The sequence below is a fragment of the Pleurodeles waltl genome, chromosome 7, assembly GCF_031143425.1.
Source record: "Pleurodeles waltl isolate 20211129_DDA chromosome 7, aPleWal1.hap1.20221129, whole genome shotgun sequence".
NCBI lineage: Eukaryota > Metazoa > Chordata > Amphibia > Caudata > Salamandridae > Pleurodeles > Pleurodeles waltl.
The window spans coordinates 229,733,966-229,758,075 of record NC_090446.1 but is presented as its reverse complement, the minus strand read 5'-3'; the positions used below and the strand labels follow the sequence as shown (position 1 = coordinate 229,758,075).

Here is a 24,110-nt window from a genome sequence, read left to right as displayed (position 1 = left end):
CCAGCATGTTTGGTGGTTGTTATGTACTTGTAATATTTGGAAATCCACAAATATCTATAAGGTTCCCATCTTCTCCGCGTTGAATTGGAGCTACACAGTCTTTTCTCTTAGTTAGTCATTGGGGAGTGGATATTGACAGGCTTATACAAAATGGCCATGGGCTCTTAACAGAATTCCCCCTTCTATTTCACTTTCTTCTGTGTAATGCCATACACAGGCATAGCGGTTAAAATAGAGGATGTTTTTCAGTCCTCTGTCTATTTTCATGAGCCGATGTGAAAAGGAATTTCCGGACGCGAGATCGGTTGCGTGCTCACGAAAGCAACGGAATGTTGGAACCCCGGGCAGGTATGGCAGCAGCTCTTACTGAAATCTTTCTTTAGGTGGGTTCTTTTGAGTTTCCATGTCATTGGCTATTCTGATAATCGCACTATGTTTTTGGCCGTAGTGCGGTAACGTTTATGTTAATAACTTAACGTGTTATATTATTGTAAGTAGTTCTGAGATTGAATTATACCTATCACTTAGCAGATTTGAAAGGCCACATAACGGAGGCGGTGTACAGAGAGGAGCATCAGAATTGCTTAAAAATAGGTGACTTGTAACTGTACTATCTCAGGACTTGTGACTTACGGCGGATTTGCCTTACAGGTAACACCTTTATTGGCTATCCCTGACTTCACTGTATTGTTTGTATGCATGAACACTGGCAGGCTATTGTATATATCTGCTCCTCGATGCTTGCCTGATACCAAGGGACTTTAATCATTTGAGGTTAAGCGTTACTTTTCAGTGTTTCCTTCTACTTATATATACATATATTTTTTACATTGTAACGGTTTGAGACACGTTTGGACTTATGCTAGTAAGTTTTTTTGGGAACTTCTAAACTCATGTTCACAATTTAGGGATATTGTCATGGCAATAGACACTATATTGTGCTTCTTACTTTATAGTACTTGTTTCACTATAAGTCCACATCTATCCATCCCACGTTTGGTATGGTGAAGGGTCTATAAAAAGAAAAAAATATTTTTGGTACTTGATGATTGTCTAAATTTGCTAAAGTGGTGTATGTTTGGTAAAATTTCAGCACTCATGAAGTCGATGGGGTATCCCCTGGACGAAACACGTGTTGGCTGTGGGGTCTGATTGGAACAAAGAAATACCAAGATTATGACTCACAGCAGTATTACTGAATAACTGACTGGATTGAATTTCGACATTGATATTAAATCTCAAGATTTTCGGAATCTCGCTGCTTGCCTCTTAAATTTTTTTTTTGTATTTCACACCTTCCTAAGACACATAGAGGGTCATTACGACCCTGGCGGTTGACGGAGAAGTGGCGGTTTTACCACCAACAGGCTGGCGGTAAAAGAATTGGAATTATGACCATGGCGGTTACCGCCATGGTCATCCGCCACTTCTCCGATCAGACCGCCATGGCGGAGACGACCGCTGGCCTGGAGACTTGGGTCTCCAGCCCAGCGGCCATCACAAGATCTCCGGTGGTCTCATGACCCAGCTTACCACCATGGATTTCGTGGGGTTTGGAACCGCCATGAAATCCATGGCGGTGAGCACTATCAGTGCGAGTGAATTCCTTCCTTGGCACTGATAGGGGTCTCCGCCACCCCCCACCCCCTCCCCCAAGTCTGTCCCTGACACCCCCCACTCCCCTGTCACCCCCCAAAGGTGGCAGGACCCCCCTCCCCACCCCTACCCCCAACATCACAACACAGACACACACCTGACACGCATGCAGGCACCACCAACACACATTCCTGCACACACACGAACAAACATGCCAACAGACACACACAGTCATACACGCACACCCTCATTCAGACATGCACGCACACATCAATACAGACATACATACATACAGACACGCACACATTTCCATTCACACTACACCCCCGCATGCATACACGCACTCACGCACATTCTCACACGAACACCCCCATGCACCCACACATCACAGAACACCCCCACCCCCCTCCCCTAACGGACGATCAACTTACCTTGTCCGTTGATCTTCCGGGAGGGGACGGGATCCATGGGGGCTGCTCCGCCGCCACCACACCATCAACAGAACACCGTCATGCCGAATCACAGAACCTGATTCGGTGGGCGGTGTTCTGTTGACGTGGCGGTGGAGGTGGAGCAACCTCCACTTCCCCGCCGCCCGTCAGTATGGCTGCTGGCGGCTCTCCATCCGAAAAAGGACGGAGGGCCGCCAGCAGTCATAATACGCAGAGCGGAAAACCGCCACCACTGGCGATCTTCAGCCCAGCGGTCCCTCGGCGGTCTTGTCAAAAGACCGCCGAGGTCAAAATTACCCCCATAGTATGGTGCTTTCTTTCATAGGACAATTGCAGTGACTTTAGCGGACACCTTTTGTACTCATTGTTATACATATGTGTATTTAATGAGTGCCTCTTACTTGCATATTAATTGTTGTCTGTTTGGCTAGCCATACAGTTGGGGACTAGGGGTGTGGTCCTCTAAGAGTGCATCGTGTGATAATTTATGATACGCTCTAAACTTACCTCGTTGCTTTGAGCGCCATCTTTTCCCTTAATCAAACACCCTCTCAATTTGGGAAACTTCAATATAAACATGGTTGCACTGATATTAGGCACATAGTCATGGTCAGGCACCGTCTGAATTTGATTCATATCCATTCCACACAAGGATAAACAAACCAGTCACATATCTTTGTTGTCATTATGCATGAAATGAAAGGGATTATTGGTTTCAGTTATGAATGGAAATCAAAGCTACACTGGTTGGTTAAATTTAGATGTGTTCCTCGGAACCTGAGAGGCATAAAATGCTCAGAGTGGAAGTGTAACCACACATGACATCTATTGTACAATGTACACACATATCACTGCATAGGGTCAAGACCACAGGTACATAGCAACATTTACCCATTGAAAGAGGATGTGGGAGGCTCATGTGATTAAAACGTAGCAAGGAGGTAAAAATTTGACATCTATTGAGTGCCGCACTTCACAAATTGTCAATGTTGATGGAGATATTCCAGGTAGGTGTGGATACAATCTAACAGCCATAATACACATGCTCAGTGGTACAAGGGTTTTTTGGGGTACTACCAGGCACCAATGTGTCCCAGAGGTGCCTGCAATCTGTAATATGTTGTCAAAGAATGTACTAACAATACTTGCACTGTCACCTTCACACTGAGTACAACAGTAGTATGCAGTCTGTGCTGTGAGTAAGATTTCAAACCAAGGCATACTTTCATAGGCTATGTTTTGAGAAAGCTCCACACTTTACTCAAATGACTGGTAGACTATCAATTCCCCATAGGCCACTGACTAAGCAACATTTACCTACAAAGCATGAAGGTCAATACCCAAATCATGTACCCAACTCAACTTATTCCATGCAAGAATATAAAATGAGGAAGAAGTGGTGAAAGTATGAAAATATTCAATGTATTAAAACTGACTAACCTACCTACACCAATCTAGCTAAACTAATTAACCTTATAACTACATCAACTATCCTAACTTATTATACACTTCCTACACCTACCTAGACAATCCATCGTAACCTTAACTCTAGCCTACTCTATCTTAACTTATCCAAAGCTACTTTACAGACGATTCACAAATGACATCCACACCTCACCCACCTTAATACACATATAGCAGCACAATATATAAAAAACAGCATCCTAAAAACACACAACTATACATGTAAATCCAAACAAATATAAATTGTTTATTTTTTTACTACATTAACACACACTACATATCAACCCCACACAATTAAAATATGTACATATAACACACTTAAAAACTACTACCTAATCAAACATGATAACGGACTTATACTAACCTACACTACTACTATGGTAAATCCAAAGCTACACTATGCATAAATAACTATAACCAACAAACAAAATGTGGGAAAGGCAAATGTACAAAGGAGAGTCATCTTTGGTCACTGACTCTCTCCATGGCCTCTTGTAGTTTGTGCATTTTGGCACAGAGCCTTGCTAGCTCACCCTCAATGCCTGAAACATGATCTTTGAGCTCCTGAAGATCTCTCAGGGCCGCAGCCTCAAATACTGAACCAGTGGCAGGGGTGTGCTGTGTGTCCTGTGTAGTTGATACTGGTCGTGCAGTTGATAAGCGTGGAATGACCTGAGGCAGATCTTGCCAACGTTGGACATGGTTCTGTGTACCTGTGGCCTTTGATGGCCCTTGCCTTCCATTCCTGCCTGTATTCCATGTTCCTGTAGCCCTTCCTTTGTCATTCCTGATCCCCATCTTCCTGCAGTCATTGGTGACCTTACGTATGCAGCTGTACAGCCTTGAATGGATGTTGAGGTTTTTAGCCTCTTCATCTGTCAGGTGGACAAGGAAAGTCAAGGAATAACATATCAGCTACAATTGTAAATGCACACGATGTTCTAAAGAATAGGGTAACACACGCAAACTATTATTACATGTGGCCAGCTCAAGCCAGGACAAAAGATTGGGAAAGATATGTGAACAATACACCTTTTGTACAAAAGGGATCTCCTAATCAAACAAGGCCAAATGACTCAAGTGCTGGCAGTGTAGTCAAATGATATGGAAATGGATTCACAAATTCACTCATAACCACATAATTCCTAACACTGAGTCACAAGCATGATGATGTTCCCCATGGAACAGGCCACATGGTTAAGATACAGATACATTGGTGGTGGTGTAGCCTCATACACCAGGCTTTGTCATTTGCTCAGTCACATATGTGAAATGTGAGGTAACATAAGTGAAATCATGTGCCTCTGCATTGCATTACTCATCTGGAAATACAGAAGGCAACAAGCATTGCAGTCTTAACTGATTTAGTGCCAGGTAGTCAATATATAGATGGATTTCGGCTAGCTACATCCTTGAAGACCTAACTGTTGTACACTTTACCTGTATGGACTCGGGTAAAATCCATGGAAATCTAACAAAAAGTGTCTGGTATGCAGCTGTAGCAATATCATGTTCTCTTCCACATATACAAATGTGTGTATGCATATGTAGCCAAGGCTGGTTTCCCTCACACAACATGAATTAGGCAATGCATGTCAGGAGTGTCGGAATGGATGCTTGTATTTTCATCTGTACAAGTAATTAGTTTTGTATGATGCAGGGAAAATTGCACTATGAGTCGGGGTGACTGTGTTGGTGCTGACCAGTATAAGTCACACTACCAGTAAGAGAACAGAATAATGGGATGTATACTATGACACAGTGCATCCCGGCATGTGTGTTTGTGCACATTGCTACAGAAGTCTCAAACAATCTTGCATTTTCTGAATGCCTGCCCATGGATGGTACATAGAATTAATCAGGAAATGGTTTTACCAATTCCTTACATTTCCATGTGCAGAATAGTGACTTGTGCCCAATGTGCTCCAATGAATTTAATTTATGACTGAGGTAGGATTCCTGCCAAGCCATATGTCCTTACCCTTCTATATCGACATCTACACTCACATTGTGCATCCGTCACCATGGTTCCATAGAGTAGTTGTAGGTCTACATCCTTACAGCCTCCATGGCATTGTTGAAATAGTTTCCCTCTCACTCCTTTTGACATATGGATGACATTCTGAATACAGAATACGTTCCAGAATACATTCCAGAATTCAACAGTTATAACTCAGATTAAGGTATGCACACGATGAATCAGAAATCCTATTGATAAAGTTCCAGCACCCTTACACCTACACCTTTGGACATTCTATATATCCTCATTAATGAGTTAAATCAATGGTTAGGATTATGTTCACACAAGCACAACATTAGCAGAATCTACCATAAGAAGAATGTTTTGCCTGTGATGGCTCACCTGCTGACCCAGTCACATAAGTGTTGACATTTTGGCATTTTAACATCCAACTTAGCTACAGATACATGTAAGGGAAGCAAAACATCTTAACTGTCAGTCAGCATTAATGTCTGACTTCGCCTATTGTCTTTCACATTGATCTCTGGTTGCAGGAGAGAGTGAACCTATGTAGCATGTATAAGCATTGGCTGATGCAAAATGAAGCCATAAATGTGGCATTGGTACACACACGTATTCTCTTTCAAAATACATGAGACTGTTATGTTTCCACTCTTTACTGCTGTCTAGACAATGTGTTACACTTCATCTGCACCAGTGTCAAACTAAGATATGGACATAGCCAAGCATGGCATGTCCAGATAAGTTAAGTCAAGTTATTCCACTTGGCTGCAACATTTTACAAATCAGTGTTTGTTATGTGTGTGTGATGTGTAGGACGTCACATTTTGCTTGCTCGAACCATCAGCAGAGTTAGTGCCAGATGATTGTACATGTGTCGTAGGTGACCAATCTGTTGCTGAACAAACATCACCATAGCAGAGAAAGAAGACTTAGGCACTCATTATGACATTAGTGGTAAATCCCAATTACCGCTACGCTGATGGCCGCCAACTTACCACAGCGCTGGTGGGTATCCGTTCACCATATTATGACACCCACACACACCAATTCAACAGAATTCACTCACATACACAAATCTGTCAACCAAAGGTTAGTGATAAAGTGGCGGTCCCAAAACCCTCACCATTACGCCAACAGAACAATGCCCATCACAATATGACCCACGAATCACCACAGCGGACATTCAACGGGGGTAAACCATTGGCGGTACATATCGCTGTGGTCACAATGGACACCCACATACAAAACAACACCACATTGGACAATTCAAACAACAAACACCTGACACCCATACACACATAACACCCACTCACCCACACCACTATCAAACACCCACCCACATTACCCACAACCTTTAACAACTACAAAGCATTGCCACCAGAGAGACACCAAGACCATTAACACAACTAGAGCCACACACTACTCACACCTATACACCACTCACGAACTCCACATCACACACCCCAACACAGTACCCAACACACCCTCACCAACACACCTCACATAACACCCATGGCACCACAAAGACACCCCTGTTTCACAGAGGAAGAGCTAAGGGTCATGGTGGAGGAAATTGTCAGGATAGAGCTACAGCTATTTGGAGCACAGATGGAGCAGATATCATTAGCCAGGAAGATGTACCTATGGTAGAGAATTGTGGATAGGATTAACACCATGGGACAGCACCCCCAGAACTAGGGATGACATCAGAAAGAGGTAGAACAACCTACGGGAGAAGGTACGTTCCATAGCAGCAAGACACCAGCTCGTTGTACAGAGGACAGGTGGTGGACTCCCACCTCCTCCCCCACAACTCACAGCCTGGGAGGAGAAAGTCTTGGAAATACAGCATCCTAAGGGCCTGGCTGGAGTTGGAGGAGGACTGGACTCTGGTAAGTCAACTATCTACTATTCTCACCCCCCTACCGGCATGCCATGCCATACCCTCACCCCCACTCGCATCACTCCACTACATCCCACACACTCCACCATCACATCTCACTTATCCCAATGCCAAGCCCTGCATGCTGTACCAATGCATGTACACCCCTCACAGCCCTGCATGGACACTCATCACTAAAGCATGCACACCAGAGAGTTTAACAATCCCACCATACACTAACACACACAAGTGAAAGCTGGCAGGGCAAATCCAAACATAGAGAGGAAGCCACGGATATGCAATATGGCAGACACATTAACCATAACACATCATTTACATCCCCACAGATACCCCAGCCAATGTCAGCGGAGAGGAGGTGCCAGCACTATCCAGTTCCCCAATGGAAGAGGCCCACAGTGATGACAGTAACTCTGGTCTTCAGCATGTGGATGATCTACCTGGCCCATCAGGGACCACTGGACAGCTGGTTATCCAAGCTCAGTCACACACCACCACTGAGCCTCCCCCATCTGGAAACACCACCACAGCACCCACCCAGCATACCCACACTTCTGTCCCCAGGACATGTCAATCAGCAGTGTGTTCACCTCTACAGAGACCCCAGGCCACACCTCGCACACAAGACAATCAGGGACCTGGGGTCAGTGGCAGTGTGATGCTATTCATTGGGTTTGACCAATGACTTTGTGTTTCACCACTGCGCATATTAGTTGCTCAATGTTCACCAGTAGCACAGTGTATGTTTTGCCTAGCCGCCTATTGCCTTTGACATGGCATTAGCCATTACTTTCTGTATTCAGTTTAGCCGCCTATTGGCTTTGACATTGCATTAGCCATTACATTCTGTATTCTGCCTATTGGCTTTGACATGCTGTATTCAGTTTAGCTGCCTATTGGCTTTGACATGATATTAGACACTACATTTTGTATTCAGCTCAGCTGCCTATTGGCTTTGACATGATATTAGACATTGCATTTTGTATTCAGTTCAGTTGCCTATTGGCTTTGATATGACATTAGACATTACATTTGATATTTAGGTTAGCTGCCTATTGCCTTTAATGTGGAGTTAGACATTGCAGTTGAGAATCCAAGCTGTTTTTTTCCAAGCTGTGTTTTTGCACAAGATGAACCAAGCTGTTTTCTTCGCACAGTAGACTAGACCTGATAAGAGAGGGTACATTTGGTGTTTTCCTTTCTGCTCAGGCTTGGGAAGAGGAGGAGTCTAGGAGATCTGGCCAGTCTCCAAAGGCTTGCGTAGTTTTCCCAGGTCTGAGAGGAGGGGGCACGCTTTTGTAGGGATGACTCACGCTGCAGAGAATTAGATTGAAATCTGCCTGACTTCGGACTGGAACTTGGTGCCAGTTGCCAGTCTTCCGTGTGGGTAGATAATCTCTTTCTCGCAGTTGACCGGAGTCATCAACTTGCAGACCCCAGAAAGATGAAGCTGTAAACAGTTTCTCACACGGTGAAGTATTTGTTTTGCTTTGCATTATATATATAACCTGCTGTGTACATTGCAACTGAGAAGTACTGTGATATATTTTGTTTTCATTGCTGCGATACTTTTTGTGCTTGAAATCTATTAATTCGTCTCTCATGAACTTGTGGGTGGGGAAGAATTAACAACAATAAAGGTATTCTTTGAACTCAGAAGTGCATTCTTGATATGTTCTGTAAGCTCTGATACGAGATAAGAAGGAAAGCAGAACATTTTGGTACCAGAAGTGGGGTAAGGGTCGAATTATAGATTTCTAAGTGCACAATTTAAAAGTGTAATTGTTTTTTGTTGTTTGGAGAATTACAGAAGCACGGCAGACCATGTTTGAAAATGCATGTGCAGTTAAACTGCCTGATTGTGCTGTGAGAAATACATTTTCTTTCTGTGATGAAGCATATTTAGAAAATGTGCCTTTTGGAAGCGATGATGTTGCTTTTGTTTTTGAAGGAAGGGTTTGGATACTTTTATCTGCTTACAGAGAAATGCAGGAGAAATGTAGGCAGTTGGAACATGAAAATAAGAATTTACGTGAGCAGATTAGCCAGAATACATTAATGCAAGATAATGCTGAAAGTTTTAAAACTGTTGTTTTAGAAGAATCTGTCTTTTCCCATTCCAGTAATGAGGTGTTTAAGACAGCTTTGAGCTACTCTGAGCCTCCGTGTGAGCCAGGTTTTTTGGCAGTCAAAGTGCATTCCTTAACTGATAACAGGGACGGAGCTCAGAATGTGATTTACGAGGTACCATCGCAAAATGCACAAGTAAAACGAAAGATTTTAGAGTTTCTTACTGTTTGCACTAAGCAAGAGACACCGAGTTTCATTAGCTTGTTTGATTTTTGGAAACTGAATAGCCCTCATTTGAGTGAAATCCTAACACTTTGGTATTTGGTCACTGGGAAAAATTATATGCAGCTGTGCGCTTGTGATTTGGTAAATGAAATAATTCAGACTTTAGGTTTCTGCGCAGTGCAAGAGGGAAACACTGATGTACATGTAAATCAGGAACAGGGGAAGAAAATAGTGCCCCTATCTAGGATCATACACTGGATCTGGTACATGCAAGACAGGGCTAGAGTACCACAGGTAAAAGAGTCACTAGTGAAATTGAGTGCACCATTTGAATTTGTGTCTATTGAGGATGAAAAGCATGTTTGTTTGACTAATGATTCACTGACTGAAATGTTGTTTTCTGGCACAGGAGAAGGAACAACGTTGTACAATGTGTGTCAGATTTTAAAGCAAGAGCTACATTAGATGTGTCATTTTTACACTGATTCTTGGTTTACTGCCAATGGTTTAGCCAATTGGTTTTCCACATGGCTTGCACCTAACTGGTTCAATTCCCTTGCAGATGTTAAAGAGAAAAATTCAGAGAGAGAAGTGTTCACCCAGAATTCTGACTTAGTGGGGATGGCTAAGTGGGTGCACCAGAAATGTGAACAGCTGGGAGAAAAAGACACTTACAGGTGGGCAGAGATGAAAGAGATGCACTTTCCCCTAGATTTGATAAAAACTGTGCAGCACGCACAAAAGCAATCTGTCCCACAAGCAGTCACAGAGAGAGGAAAGTTACCAGGACAGATTTGGCAAATTGATTAGGTTTTAGAGGGAGTGATTGCTGCAGATTACCAAGGAGAAATCAAAATTATGTTGATGACTAGAAAAGAATCTGATTCATTCATACAAATTGGAGACAAAATGGCCCAGCTTGTCAAAAGTGCAGTGAATGGAGGTTTGGTAAAGAAGGAGTCTGCCCCAGCCCTTCTGACAGTGCAAGAAAAGGGAAGCTGTGGTGCAGCAGATAAAAACCTCAGTGCTGAGGTGTGGGTTGAAGCCCTAAGTGACCCTCCAGAACCTGCAGAAAATATAACAAAGGGCCCCAAAAACATCCTGCTGATTATAAAACAGGGAAAATGAAGAGGAAGGGTACATTTCAAATGACAAATGTTATTTGCAAGAAAAGTCATACTTGTTTCTTTTGCAGATCCTACCACGTTTCGCCAATGTCCCTGAGTGTGCTGTGTGGTCCCCCTTCGGGTGTGTGTGTGTGGGGTCAGGGAAGGAACCGAACCCACAACCTGGACCTGGCTGAGTAAAGTGCCAGCACCATGGATCCATTTTGCGCACATGGCGCCTTCAGTTCAAGTTCAACTTGTTTAATTGCATTCTTCCACTGGAACTAAGCAACCTTAACAGTTAACTGTCTGTGCTTTTTTCGTGTGGAACTCTGACTTTCGCTTACATTCCTGCAAACCTTTCAGGTGGACCGTGCACCTTTACATGAGTAGTACTCATGCTACATCAAATTGCTATTTTAGAGACACTATCATCTCATTTAGAGTATAAAAGTTTCAGTCTTTTCTGTGTAGATGTATCTGATGTGAAAGGTTATGAGACCAATATGTTAATCCACTTTCATTGCTTTACAGGGATTGCTTTTATCATTCAAATCTGATTTGCTGATAATGTTTCTTTTTTTGTGCTGATGTTTTTAGTTTTTTTGTTTGAAACAAGAGATATGTGAAACAAAAATTCATTGGTCATAGGGTGGAATGTGATGCTATTCATTGGGTTTGACCAATGACTTTGTGTTTCACCACTGCGCATATTAGTTGCTCAATGTTCACCAGTAGCACAGTGTGTGTTTTGCCTAGCCGCCTATTGCCTTTGACATGGCATTAGCCATTACTTTCTGTATTCAGTTTAGCCGCCTATTGGATTTGACATTACATTAGCCATTACATTCTGTATTCTGCCTATTGGCTTTGACATGCTGTATTCAGTTTAGCTGCCTATTGGCTTTGACATGATATTAGACACTATGGGCCTGATTCTAACTTTGGAGGACGGTGTTAAACCGTCCCAAAAGTGGCGGATATACCACCTACCGTATTACGAGTCCATTATATCCTATGGAACTCGTAATACGGTAGGTGGTATATCCGCCACTTTTGGGACGGTTTAACACCGTCCTCCAAAGTTAGAATCAGGCCCTATATTTTGTATTCAGCTCAGCTGCCTATTGGCTTTGACATGATATTAGACATTGCATTTTGTATTCAGTTCAGTTGCCTATTGGCTTTGACATGACATTAGACATTACATTTGATATTTAGGTTAGCTGCCTATAGCCTTTAACGTGGAGTTAGACATTGCAGTTGAGAATCCAAGCTGTATTTTTCCAAGCTGTGTTTTTGCACAAGATGAACCAAGCTGTTTTCTTCGCACAGTAGACTAGACCTGATAAGAGAGGGCACATTTGGTGCTTTCCTTTCTGCTCAGGCTTGGGAAGAGGAGGAGTCTAGGAGATCTGGCCAGTCTCCAAAGGCTTGCATAGTTTTCCCAGGTCTGAGAGGAGGGGGCACGCTTTTGTAGGGATGACTCGAGCTGCAGAGAATTAGATTGAAATCTGCCTGACTTCGGACTGGAACTTGGTGCCAGTTGCCAGTCTCCAGTGTGGGTAGATAATCTCTTTCTTGCAGTTGACCGGAGTCATCAACTTGCAGACCCCAGAAAGATGAAGCTGTAAACAGTTTCTCACACGGTGAAGTATTTGTTTTGCTTTGCATTATATATATAACCTGCTGTGTACATTGCAGCTGAGAAGTACTGTGATATATTTTGTTTTCATTGCTGAGATACTTTTTGTGCTTGAAATCTATCAATTCGTCTCTCACGAACTTGTGGGTGGGGAAGAATTAACAACAATAAAGGTCTTCTTTGAACTCAGAAGTGCATTCTTGATATGTTCTGTAAGCTCTGATACGAGATAAGAAGGAAAGCAGAACAGGCAGTGGGCACACTGTTCAGGGGACAGAGGCACAGGCCAACAGGGAAACTCAGAGGACTGCTGTGTGCCAGTGGGAGGAGAGGCCCAGGGAGCCAACTCTCCAGGAGGCACTGTCCGAGATCCTATCAACATTCCCAGGACAGGATGGGCCAGATCCTGGACAATGTACAGTACCAGGGGATCAAGGAGGACTTGCAGGTCATCAACAACACTCTGATCTCCATACCTGGGGTTCTGGCAGGCATGGACAACATTATGAAGGAGGCAGTCTCACACCAGCAGGCCCGCCACTAGCCAGCCTTCCACTACCACTGGCGCTAGTGGCCAGGAGGCCCCGCCACAGGACTCACAGGCCACCACCACCCCTCTCCCTGCAGAAGGTGAACCACCCCACAAACGTTCTCTTTGATCCAGACAGATGCCAGATTCACTTGCGAAGACACCCACCAGGAAATGAGACTCTCCTGATTGTCACCCTAGTGTCCCATCCAGTCACCGTTTCCACCTTGAACTGCCATTGCTCCCCTTCCTATGTCCCCTATATCCCCTTGGACAATGCACCTGTGCTACAAATAGACTGAAACAATACCCTGGACTTTCCTCCATTATCACCTCATCCCATTGCACTTCCCCCTATATGTTAGCACTTCAATAAACATCCTTTGAAATACATCTATTTGGAGTGTGCCATGTATAGCAAATATGTATTCATTGAAACAGGTACAAACATTGCTAATTAATTGTACATACGATGAGCATAGATTAATGACCTGTAGCTGGCTGTAGTGATCACTCCAGAAGTATTTGTCACATCACAAACATCTGCAAAATGATTTGCCAGAGGGAATAGTAAGTGGGCATAGAAGTGGGGAATATCAGCATGCCATTGCCACACAGATTACAACCAAAGTCATGGAAATGTAAAGTTACCCTGTCCTACCTGTGTGCCATTGGAAGTACTGTTGTATAACTGATGTTCTGTTCTCCTCATCCTCATCCTCTGCCTCCGCACCCTCAGTGTCCCCAGGGTCTACTACTGTCACAGGGGCATATCCAGTCTCCTCCTTCTGCAGGAAAAGGGACATGGCGTCTGAGGGCCAGGTTGTGCAACATACAGCATTCCACTACTATCTTGCAGACCTTCTTGGGTGAGTAGCACAGGGAACCACCTGTCAGATGGAGGCACCGGAACCTGGCCTTCATGAGGCCAAAGGTCCTTTCAATGATCCTTCTGGTTCGCCCATGTGCCTTTATAATGTTCTTCTTCCCTTCTCCTGGCATTCCTCACAGGGGTCAGCAGCCATGATAGGTTTGGCTAACCAGATTCATCTGCAAATATTGAGGGACGACATTTAGCCACACGCTATCCTAAATGGCCCACACCATACCCATATACCAACATCTACTGGGTGGGAACCAGGGTTCATCTATTAGCCACACCCTGTGCCTCTGTAGTTGGGCATCACATTTGGGATGCTACTATTCCTCAGGACAAAGGCATCATGCATCAACCCAGGATACTCATAACTGACATGGGAGATGTACTTGTTCTCCAAGCACACCATCTGAACATTCATGGAGAGGAAACTCTTACGATTCCTGCACACCTGTTCATTCTGCCGGGGGGGCGAATGCAATATGTGTACCATCTATCACACCAATTATGTTCGGGATATGTCCCATTTCATAAAAATCGGCGTTCCCAGTGGCCAAATTCTAAACGTGGGGGAAAACAATGTAGCTTCACATGTGTTTTATCAGGGCAGACAACACTCTTGTCAGCACTATTGAGAACATTAGCTGTGACATTCCTGCTGCCAAGCCCACTGTCACTTGGAAAGAACCAGTTGCCCTGAAATGACGTCCACCTATCGTGTGGAGGGACGGGTAGAAGAGAGGTAATTCTGCTGATGTTGTTTGCCGTGGTGGGAGGTGGTGGGGAATGGCTGTGAAACTCTTCATTGGTTAATATTGGGCCCTATGGGTTACAGTGGTCAATGGTGATCTACACCGGCAGCGAAGGTATGCACCGCCACCAAAGTGACTGCCATTTTCTATCATATTCCTTGCTTGCTACCTGACCTTCCATAGGAGAGGACCTACAGTGCATGTGCTGCTGTGACCTGTGTCTGGAACCTACCATGGCCCATGTGACTGGGGAAAGGGCCCCAGCCTTCACTTCTGAGGATTTGAAGAGACTGGTGGATGGGGTCCTACCACAGTATGGACTGCTGTATGGGCATCCAGACCAACAGGTGAGTACACTGTGGGCTAGATGCATGTGGCATGAATGCATGGAGTTGTGTGTGTGAAGGCCTTGTGTAAGGGGGGTGGGTGGATGTCCTCATTGCAGTGTAGATGCTGTGTGCTGGGCTATGTGTGTGCCAATGGTGATGCAAATGGGTATGGTGGGCCAAATGTGTAACAAGCTGGACTGTTTGTCTAATGGTCTTTTCCTGTGTGTATTGCCTCTGTAGGTCAGCGCCCATCAAAAGAATGGTATATGGCATGCCATCGCCAAGGAGGTGTGGACCCTGGGGTTCTATGGCAGGCCGAGCAACCACTGCTGCAAACGGTGGGAGGACCTGAGACGCTTGGCACGGAAGCGAGCAGAGACCCAGCTGGGGATGGCCTCTCAATGAAGAAGGGGTGCCCATCGAACCCTGATCCCCCTGATGGCCCACACACTGGTGGTGGCCTATCCAGAGCTGGATGGTCTCTGGAGGGCATCACAGCAGCCACAAGGGAGTGAATACAGTGGCTATCATTACAACTTACGGCTGGTGGGGTGGTATCCAGGTGCTGGATGTGTATCAGTGGGTGCCCTTAAGCCAGGCCTGACATAGCAGTGTAGGTCCTCTGATGGACAGGGTTCTGAAAGGATAATCCTGCCTACCTAGCTTGTAAGCATCCACTACCACTACCCAGGCACCTCAAGCCCGGCTGCAATTGGCCCTACTGCCCTGAGTGAGGAGGCTTTTGACCTCCTGAGATTCATCTCTGTAGGGCAGATAACCATTGTGAATTCCATCTAGTGGCTGGCAGCCCAGATGCAACAATCTAATGCATTTCTGTAGGGCATTCACACTGGATTGGCGGCTAACAGAGATCTATCCACGCTCTGGCCTCCTATCTGATGGCAGTCATTGCCCCAGTTTCTACCGTCTCCCCTCCAACTACCACTTCCCAGTCCCATTCTCCTCTACCCCAACCCATCCCGAGCACACAGCCAGATAAGCATGCACACAGGACAACACCCAAGAGTGCCACAGGCAAACACAAGCACCACACTTCATCCCACAAGCGCTCATGCAAACACCATACAGTTACAGACAACTACAACATCCACTGCCTCCACTGTGTCCCCCTTCTCCCACTTCACTGCTTCCCTCCCAGACACGTCCACACTAACACCTGCATGCACTACATCAGCATCCACTACCAGCAACACCACACCAAGCAGAATACACACCTCACTGGCAGACACTACCACAACATCCATGCATGTGTCCCCTGTGTTCTCTCCCACAGTGTCTTCCCCACCTTAAAGTACACAAACGCAAGCACTCAGGCACCCACAGCCATCCATCTCACAACAGCATACAGCCCATGCACCTGCACCTAAAACCAGCAGACAGACACCTCCAACAACCACTCCCTCATCCTCCACTCCCATTCCTTCTCCCTCTTCCCACCCCAATGTCCCTAAGAAACTTTTCCTATATACCATTGACCTCTTCCTTACCCCTCCTCCCATCCTGCACGTAAGGCCAGGCTTTCACGAACCCAGCCAAGCACCTCAGCCACACAGTCAACAGGCCCAGTTCCATCTGCACATACTCGTGGTAGAAAGGATTCCAGCCACATATACTGAAGGCCAAGGAGCCTGTACCAGTAGGCAAGAAGGGCAAGGAGCCTGTACCTGCAGGCAAGAAGGGCAAGGAGCCTGCACGTGCCACCCAAAAGGGGAAGGAGCCTGCACTAGCAGGCAAGAAGGTCCAGAACCAGTGGGCAGGACACCCACTTGAGAGACTGTGGCCCTTAACTCCCCAGGACCAAGCACAGGGCATGTTGCCCCCTCCAGAACCAGTGGGCAAGACATCCACTCAAGATACTGTGGCCCATCACTCCCCAGGACCAATCACAGGGCATGTTGCCCACTCCAGAACCAGTGGGCAAGACACCCACTCAAAAGACTGTAGTCTTGTTTCCGCTTCCAGCTGAGGTGCCCCCATTCCCCTGAGGTGCCTGCCTATTTGCCAACTGATGCCCCTGCAGTGTTCTCTCTGTATTGATGCAGGTGACAAGTGCAGTCTTAGACTTTGCCCTGTGGCAATGTGGCCCACACGAAGTGAGGACTGGGCAGTGTCCCTTTTTCTGTACATTTGTAGATATCTGTAACATTTGCTAAGTTATTTTTATACTGTGTTGATATTATTATACTCACTTTAGTAAAGTTGTTTTGTCCTTGCGTTATTCAGCCATTTTAGGGGGATTAACTTGTTTTCTTGTGCATGTGGTTGTGTGTATGGTGTGTATGTATGGGGCGTGTGTGGTGCATGTGTGTCACTGTCATTTTCCTCCCCCCTCCCTTGTGTGTTAGGTGATTGTACTCACCGTCATCTTCCCTGGCGTTGGTGTTCATGGTGGAGCAGAACATAGAATATCATCAAAATACATGCAGTTCGGGTTCCATGGTGGCGTGGTTCTTCCCTGTGTCTCCAATGATGAGTTCTTTCACTTTCTGAGCTCTGTTTCTGCCAGGCTTTTGATGTCATTGGTACCACCCCGGAAAAGGTGGCGGTTTGCAGGGTCTTAATGGTTGGTGGAACTTTGGCTTCCGCCTGGCTGTAGGCAGCTACTGCCATGGTGGCTGTTAATTCTGCCCTGGCGGCCAGTGTGGTACATTGGCTGTCTTTCGGAGATCTTTCCTCCATGGTCATAATTTGGTGGTAATTACCGCTGGTCTGTTGCCGGTATTACCACCACTTTATCACCGACCTCCAGGGTCGTAATGAGGGCCTTAATCTAGAGGCTTTGCATATGTTGTCACTACATGCACATTGACAGGAGTACTTTTGATTACATTCTCTTTACAATTTACAAGTTCTGTTGTGCATGTACACTGAGGGTGAAATGGTCATGTGAGTGATTCATGCACATCAACCTCACAATGATACTGCTATCATGGACAGCACAAAAACCTTACAGAGATACAACCATGTATTCATAACACTTACTGGTAGCATTTGTATCCCGGAAGCTATCTATTTAGCCCTGGTGTATGGTGCAGGTCCACCTACAAAATAATTTGAACGTTGAATTGTAAATAGTGCAAATACACCCTATAAATATATTGTTAACAGTGCTATTACATCCCAATGATTCAGTATTTTCAAGTTGTTGGAAACACACATGTAAAAATTGTTTGTAGATATGAGATGCAACTAGTTACCTTACATGGCAGAGGTGGATGTATGTTGATGCTCATATGTATCTCCCAAAACATGCCTCTGGCATTCTTTAGACATGGGACTGTTTCGCATATTACTGCGTACCATCATCGCCCGGCCACTTGCACCATGTTACGTGGGAGCAAAACCATTGGCCCGAGGAAATGCAAAGTAGTACTGGATCGGAAAAGAACAGGTATACCCTGTATGCAACATCATAAGGACCAAATCAAACGATTCATGTCACTGCTGCACAGAGTGTTGACTTACTGCAAAGCATGCAACCATGCAGCATGGTTCAAGAGTGCATGTCTTGAAAGACGGTATACATCTCTGTCTTCTAAGGGCTATCTACATGAACAAGTCTAATTACCATGGCCATGTAAAACTAGATGTGTGCTGAACAATGCAAAACACTTGAAAATGTTAACATGACAAGACTTTCAACATGACACCTCACCTGCGCCAGGTTAAAAAAGGTGTGGATCATGGCCTGCTCAAACACGCATGTGAAATCAGGGCATGTTCCCAAAACAAAGCATGTCTATTTTACATGTTTAAGCCACATTGCATTGGACAGGCCCCTGGTGCTGGAAAATAACAATTTGAGAGATGTTCACAGGATTTGAGGAAACTACACTGTAAATCATGTGTCCCTTACAATTTAACCAAAATGTAAACTCTCATAGTTTCACAACTATATGCAGCTGGTTCACATGTACATTCCTATGGGGCCACTGTTGGAAAATGGGCTATTGGTAAGGGCAGGTATATACCTACACCTAGCAATAGGACACTAACCTCCACTAAGGTCCAGTTAGGTCTCAGTAAATTTAACCCAGCTCAACCCTTGGTAGCTTGGCAACGAGCATCAAGGCTTAACTTAGGAGACAGAGTGTAAAGCATTCAAATATCACAAAACAGTAATTAAATAAAACACAGGAAACAGGTTAAACATCCAAAACCAATTTATACAAATAGAATATATTTTTATCTTTAAAATGACACCAAAACGAATAAAATCGGCTCAGGGGAACCGGAGATATGAATTTTTAAAGAATTATTTTTTTTTTAGTGCCTAGAAACAAAAAGCGCCAATCGGGTCATCTGGTTGCACCTCGACCGGGGCAAAGTCAAAGTTTCAGGCCGACCGCGATGGAGCCCTGCTCGGCTACAGGCCGCGGGAGGCCTCGGTTAAAATGTTACCTTTACACTTAGGGTGTCATTCCAACCCTGGCGGTCAGTGTTAAAGCGGCGGCTAACCCGCCAACAGGCTGGCGATTAAAAAAATTTAATTCTGCCACTTTACCACTCCGACCGCCACGGCGGGACAAACAAACAGCGCGGCGGTCACCGCCAACAGACAGGCGGGAGTCAATGTACCGCCCACCCTATCACAACCCACCAATCTGCCACCTTTTCCGGGGCGGTAGCCCCGCCGATAAAAACACGGCGGAAACAGACATTTCGAACGGAAAACGCTCAACTCCATACACCCCACGAGGAATCTGGATAGCATGGAACCAAGAACTCCACATCCTCCCAGCTATTGTATTCCTGCTCCTCTACCAGGAGCACGAACGCCGGCGCAGAAGACAACGGTGAGTACTGCACCTACGACACAGGGGGGGGGGAGGAGAAAATATTATGGGCACACACATACGCGACACACCCACCCCCACCCTCGCCCACTACAACACACACATCAACGCATAGCAATACATCACAGTTACCCCCCCCCAAGCCCCCCGCAAGAATGCAAAGACAAAAGGAAATGATCATAAAATTTGAATTATATTGTAAGGCTGAGTATAAAATATATCAAACAACTATAACTATATATACATAAATTGTCCTGTCCGATATGTGTATCAGCCATTGTTCGTGGGCCACTGGGCCAAAACACATGGGCAAAGCCCACACAGGATACCTGACTCCATCGGAGAGAACACTGCAGGGGCATCAGATAGCAAAACTACAGGCACCTCAGGGGGAAGGGAAGGGGGGGCACCTCAGCCAGATGAGTACACGACGCCAGATCCACAAGGGGCCTCCATGGCCACTGTTCAATCCTGGAGAGTGCAAAGCCACAGTCTCACAAGTCTCTACAGTGGGTGGGTTGCCCACTGTGCCATGCTGGGGAGTGCAAAGCCACAGTCTCACAAGTCTCTTCAGTGGGTGGGTTGCCCACTGTTCCATCCTGGGGAGTGCAAAGCCACAGTCTCTCAAGTCTCTACAGTGGGTGGGTTGCCCACTGGACCATCCTGGGGAGTGCAAAGCCACAGTCTCTCAAGTCTCTACAGTGGGTGGCTTGCCAACTGTACCATCCTGGGGAGTGCAAAGCCACAGTCTCACAAGTGGATGACAGTCTCCACTGGTACTGGAGGGGGACTAGTGCCTAGAGTGCTTCGTGCAGCCCTGCCCGACACAGATGCGGGCCTGCCCCTTCCGCCAATGGGCCAGCGGTTCATGAGATGAAGGGCCCAGTTCAGCGTTGCTTTAGACAGCGGTGCCCAGCGGTGCCCAGCGGAGCGGTGCTTGAGATGGCGGTGCCCAGCGGAGCGGTGCTTGAGACGGCGGTGCCCAGCGGAGTGGTGCTTGAGATGAAGGGCCCAGCGGAGCGGTGCTTGAGATGAAGGGCCCAGCGCAGCGGTGCTTGAGATGAAGGGCCCAGCGGAGCGGTGCTTGAGACGGTGGTGCCCAGCGGAGCGGTGCTTGAGATGAAGGGCCCAGCGGAGCAGTGCTTGAGATGAAGGGCCCAGCGCAGCGGTGCTTGAGATGAAGGGCCCAGTGAAGCGGTGCTTGAGATGAAGGGCCCAGCGCAGCGGTGCTTGAGATGAAGGGCCCAGCGGAGCGGTGCTTGAGACGGCAGTGCCCAGCGGAGCGGTGCTTGAGATGAAGGGCCCAGCGCAGCGGTGCTTGAGATGAAGGGCCCAGCGCAGCGGTGCTTGAGATGAAGGGCCCAGCGGAGCGGTGCTTGAGACGGCGGTGCCCAGCGGAGCGGTGCTTGAGATGAAGGGCCCAGCGGAGAGGTGCTTGAGACGGCGGTGCCCTGTTCAGCGGGGCTTGACTTGAAGGGCCCTGTTCAGCGGTGCTTGAGACGGTGGTGCCCTGTTCAGCGGTGCTTGAGACGGCGGTGCCCTGTTCAGCGGTGCTTGACTTGAAGGGCCCTGTTCAGCGGTGCTTGAGACGGCGGTGCCCTGTTCATCAGTGCTTGACTTGAAGGGCCCTGTTCAGCGGTGCTTGAGACGGCGGTGCCCTGTTCAGCGGTGCTTGACCTGAAGGGCCCTGTTCAGCGGTGCTTGAGACGGCGGTGCCCTGTTCAGCGGTGCTTGAGACGGCGGTGCCCTGTTCAGCGGTGCTTGAGACGGCGGTGCCCTGTTCAGCGGTGCTTGAATTGAAGGGCCCAGTTCAGCGGTGCTTGAGAGAAAGGGCCCAATGCAGCGGTGCTTGAGAGAAAGGGCCCAATGCAGCGGTGCTTGAGAGAAAGGGCCCAAAGCAGCAGTGCTTGAGATGAGTGTCCAGGTCAGCAGATCCGGCCATGGCATGGATGTCACTCGCCACCTGACATGTGGCTGGCGGGGCCGTCCTGCCCATCTGTCTGTTGGCTTGCGGGGCCCTCCTGGGCTGCAGTACCGGGCCTCTGGGTGTCCTCCTGCACACCTGGGATGGGGCTGGTGGGGCCCTCCTGGCCAGCTGGCCTGCTGCCAGACTTGTCGGGCGTGCTGCCCTTGCCACCCTTCCCTGCTCGTCTGTGGCCCTTTCCAACCTTTGGCGGTGTGCCAGGTGGCACCCCACTTCCTGACGGACCCAGGGTAGGGATTTTGCTCCCTGGTGTCGTTGGCCTCTCGCACCGGGCACTCTCAATTTGTTGCTGCTTTTCCGGGGGTGGGCTGGCCGTGCCCCGGCTCCTAGCAGAACTAGCTGCCCTTGAGGGTGGGGGACTCCACAGTCCTTGGACAACAGTCTTGATAGGTCCTGGTTTTGTGGTGGCTGAGGTGCTGATTGGAGTCTTATGAGAAGGACGGGGTGGGGGAGTTGTTGGAAAGAGGTCAAGTTTGGAAAAGAAAAGCAATTTAGAAAGAGAGGGACGGGTAGGTGTAGTGGGTATGGGAGTAGAGGAAGAGGATGTGGTTGTAGGAGAGTGAAGTCTGGTGTCTTTGGGTGCAGGTGCTTGGGCTGGAGGCTGTCGTGAGGTGGATGGCTGTTGGGTGGGTGGCTGCCTGCGTTTGTGTGGTTTGGAAGAGGGGGTGACAGACACACTGGGAGAGGATACAGGGGACGTGTAAATGGTAGTGGGGGTGGTGACTGCACGTGTGCGGAGTGTTCTGGTGGGTGTGCTGGTGATGGACATAGTGGCTGAAGATGTTGTGCATGCAAGTGTGATTGGAGACGTCACAGGGAGGGAGGAGGGAGACGAGGAGGAGGGGGACACAGAGGAGGCAGTGGCTGTTGGTATGTCTGCATGTGGATGTTGCTTGTGTGAATGCTTGTGTGATGTGTGGTGCTTATGTCTGGATGAGCTTTCCTTGGGTGTTGAGGTGTGTGCAGGCTGGTCTGATGGTGTGTCTGGGATAGGCAGAGGCACAGGGGATTGGGTCTGGGTGGAGGTAGTTGGAGGGGGGAGGCTAGAGACAGGGACAGTTGCTGCCATCAGTGCTGAGGCCAGAGCGTTGAACGATCGCTGATGGGCAGCCTGACCAGAATGAATGCCTTCCAGGTATGCATTACTCCGGTGCACCTCCTTCTCTACACCCTGGATGGCATTCAAAAGGGTAGACTGCCCAACAATGATGGTCCTCAGGAGGTCAATGACCTCCTCACTGAGGGCAGCAGGGGTGACTGGGGCAGGGCCTGAGGTGCCTGGGGCGAAGGAGATGCCCACCTTCCTGGGTGAGCGGGCACGGGGCGAACGCTGAGGGGCTGCTGGGAGGGCGGTGCTGGTGCGCTGGGTGGCGGCTGTACCTGTTGTTGCGGGGGGCACGGATGTTGCCGCCACCACAAGGGAGCTCCCTTCAGAGGACGAGTCGCTGTCACTGACATCAGCACGTGTCCCGCTGTGGAGTTCCCCTCGCCCTCCGTCCCACTGGTGTACTCAGGGTCAGTTGCATGGCCCTCCAGGGCCATGTGGGATGCAGCTCCCTCGTGCTCTGATGCCACTTCTCCTCCGCCTGATGATGCTAATGCACTCATGAACAGGAAGCCCACAAAAAAGGGGGGGGAGAAAGAAAGACATGTTGAGTACATGCATAGGCGAAACCGTTGGCGGAGAGGACAGACACAGAAGCCCCCTGCACTACGCCGCGCACTTGGGGTCGACTACTCAATCAGTGGGACATGGCCTACAAGCCTATGGACAACAACTGCACACATAGATGACACAGGGCCATGAATAGCTGTACCTCGCACCCTACAGAGGTGGGGGCGGGGGCACAGGGCCATACCTTACGGAGGGGCCTAGCCTACAGAAATCTCCCTGACCTTGGAATACCCACAGCCCTCCTCCCTCACCCAGACACCTCCACTGCGCGCAAAGTTACCAGAATGTCTTTGTACTCACCCCCTTGTGTCTGCTGTGTTGTCCTCACGCGCCCATCCAAATCGGGGTAGGCCACCGCCAGGATCCGGGACATCAGGGGGGTCAAAGTACGACTGGCACCCCTCCTACGTTGGGAGGCCATCCCCAGCTGAGCTTCTGCCGACTTCCTGCTCCAGCGCCGGATGTCCTCCCACCTCTTCCGGCAGTGGGTGCCCCGTCTGTTGTGGACCCCCAGGGTCCGGACGTCCTTGGCGATGGCACGCCAAATAGCAACTTTCTGGTGGGCGCTGACCTATGTGACATGTACAGGGGGAGAAAAAAAATCATCACCTTCTGCATGCACGATGTGAATGGCCCCTCATCCCCACCCTTGCCATGTGGCACATGCTCTCATCTGTCATTTGATGCATGCCTCAGTCGCTCCCC

General features: G+C 47.7%; 1 long non-coding RNA gene across 1 annotated transcript in view; it reads left to right on the top strand.

The window, feature by feature from the left end:
* The first annotated feature begins 269 nt into the window (after positions 1 to 269).
* LOC138247239 (uncharacterized) overlaps positions 270 to 24,110 on the top strand; it is a 120,169-nt gene continuing 96,328 nt past the window's right edge. Inside the window, exon 1 of the long non-coding RNA XR_011194380.1 lies at positions 270 to 348. This is a non-coding gene — a long non-coding RNA (uncharacterized lncRNA). The remainder of the gene's footprint in view (positions 349 to 24,110) is intronic.